This window comes from Ictidomys tridecemlineatus, chromosome 12 (assembly GCF_052094955.1).
Source record: "Ictidomys tridecemlineatus isolate mIctTri1 chromosome 12, mIctTri1.hap1, whole genome shotgun sequence".
In the NCBI taxonomy this organism is placed as follows: domain Eukaryota; kingdom Metazoa; phylum Chordata; class Mammalia; order Rodentia; family Sciuridae; genus Ictidomys; species Ictidomys tridecemlineatus.
This window is the reverse complement of record NC_135488.1, coordinates 865,910-868,367: the sequence shown is the minus strand read 5'-3', so window position 1 is coordinate 868,367 and position 2,458 is coordinate 865,910. Positions and strand designations below refer to the sequence as shown.

At 41.4% G+C, this 2,458-nt stretch overlaps 1 pseudogene; it reads right to left on the bottom strand.

Moving 5' to 3' along the window:
* Positions 1-480: 480 nt before the first annotated feature.
* Positions 481-1,602, bottom strand: LOC101976392 (coiled-coil domain-containing protein 43 pseudogene; annotated as a pseudogene).
* Between the last annotated feature and the right edge of the window lie 856 nt (positions 1,603-2,458).

Below are 2,458 nucleotides of genomic sequence, written 5' to 3'. Positions count from 1 at the left end.
AGTCTCCAGGCTCCCCACTTTTCTTTTTTTTGAAACTGGTCTCACTAAGTTGCCCAAGCTGGCCTCAAACTTATGATCCTCCTGCCTAAGCCTCCCCAGGATCTGGGATTACAGGTGTGCACTGCTCCACCTGGCTCCATATTAGCTTTTTGTGTCATCCATAAAACTACAGATTTACAAGTAAATATTGTCCCTGAAACAATTTGTACTTGCGCCCTTTGTTTCAGAAATGATCATGTTGCTTCTCCCAGATGAAAATTCTGTTAGCTTTCTTAATCTTGCTATTTATCCAAGGTGAGGGAAGACATTTTATTTAAAAAAAAAAAAAAGGAGCCAAAAGGGGCACAGGGCTTCAATATTAAAATATAAAGATTGCCCCAACTGCAGCTCTTTGGCACTGACATCAAGTGTAATAACCTGATCACTGGCATCACCAAAATATGGCACATGTTGTAATTAGAAGTGGTTGTGATTTTCCTTTTAATCATGGGGGAAGTGCTTTGGAAAATCACTGTGCGGTGTTCTCTCATTTCTCTTAAATACACATACATACAACCAGTTTTCCCTTTCATCAGGTTCTTGAAACAGGGGAAGAACCGAACAGGCCAGAGTCACCACTTTTGCTCTCCTCTCGATGTCCTTTTCTTCGCATTCATGCTTGTCTAGTTTTTCTCTCTCCCTCTGCAGCTTGCCCTATTCCTTCGTCCTTGGGGATTCATCCTGAAGGACTTTCTCTTCGATGTCTGGGCATTGAGGACATCTTCCACATTGGTGTTTTGAAACAGACTTATCAGAACCAACGTTCATCTTATACCTACTAGGAACCCTCCTTCTCATGGGCCTCATTCTCTCCATCTCTTCCATTAGATACCGGACCAGCAGCTGCTCTGCTTGTCCTCTTCTAACGCCATCCTAGGCTTCCCCACAATCTGTGCCTGCTTCTCCATGAGGGTACCAATGGCCTGTACCTCATCTTCTTTTTTCACTTCAGGTGACAACATTCTGAGTTTCAGATGATTCTTCACAATTTCCTTGAGAATATCAAGGAGGGAATCTTCTTCGAGAAAAGTGGATAGGATACCCTGCAGAGTGTCCAACTTCTCTATTCCTTCTCCTCCTGAAGGACACCAAGGATGTAGGAATTGTAAATGACTTGGACCACTCCCAGCGCCTCCAACCAGCTGTCCAGTCAGGATCCAAAACCCCCACCCCGCCGTCACTTTCCCTAGAGGCTGCCACGGCCACTTCACAGGGTGCCACCATCCAGGGGTTCCTTTTTATGTTTTATTTTTATTTTTTATTATGTTTTATTTTGAGACAGGGCCTCACTCAGTTGATTAGGGCCTCACTGAACTTCTAAGGCTGGCTTTGAACTCCTGATCTTCTTGCCTCAGTATCCTGAGCCAATGGGATTACAGGCTTGGCTACCACATCCAGCTGTTGAGTGAATTTAAATGCAATAAAAATACAATTGCTTAGGTCTTGGATGATGTAATAGAAGTTAGTGGTAAAACAAATTTGATTATAGTTATAAATGTGTAAAGTCAAACTATAAAACTTTTAGAAGAAAACATAGGCAAAAAATCTTTTCATGACCTGACATTAGGCAAGATATACCATATACCAAAAGAATGATCTAAAAAAATTGAACTTCATCAAAATTAAAAACCTCTTTTCTGCAAAAGACACAATTAAGAAAATGAACACACAAGCTACAGATGGGGACAAATGTTTGCACATCACACATGTGATAAGGACTCATAGCCAGGATATATAAAAAATTCAAGCCAAGCATAGCAGGGATGCCTGTAGTCCCAGTGACATGGGAGGCTGAGGCAGGAGGGTCAGAAGTTTACAGCCAGGCTCTGCAACTCAGATCCTATCCCAAAATAAAAAATAAAAAGGGCTGGGGGTGTGGCTCAGGAGTAGAGCATCTCTGGGTTCAACAAAAAAATTCAGTCATAAGACAGGAATCAATAATAACCCACTTAATATATGACCAAAGTAGACATTTCACCAAAAAGCATGTAAAATGACTATTAAGCATATATATTATGAGCTAGGCTACATGGGCAATGACAAACAGACTCCATTTTGCCCTGAGACTCCATGTCATGTAAGAAATGCTTCTTCCATGGGAACACCCCACACTGTACCCATCAATAGTTGCTTAGCAAAACATGTTTGGCAACACAAAATGGCAATTCTTATACAATGTAAAATTATTCTCTCTTTGGTTCCAATTTTTCTTGGGCCATGTACCTTATCAGAGAACAATTGTCTAGAAGTTAGAAACCGTTCTTTAACTTGTGCTTGACTAGGGTCGTTTTGACCCACTTCCCCTTCTGCTTATGATTTTAGATCTCATGACATTTGTTTATGGTCTTAAATTATAGCAATAGCAGAGTGAGCAGAGCTTCCTGGGGAGGGATGGGAGGGACACAGGTGGTGTTAGTGT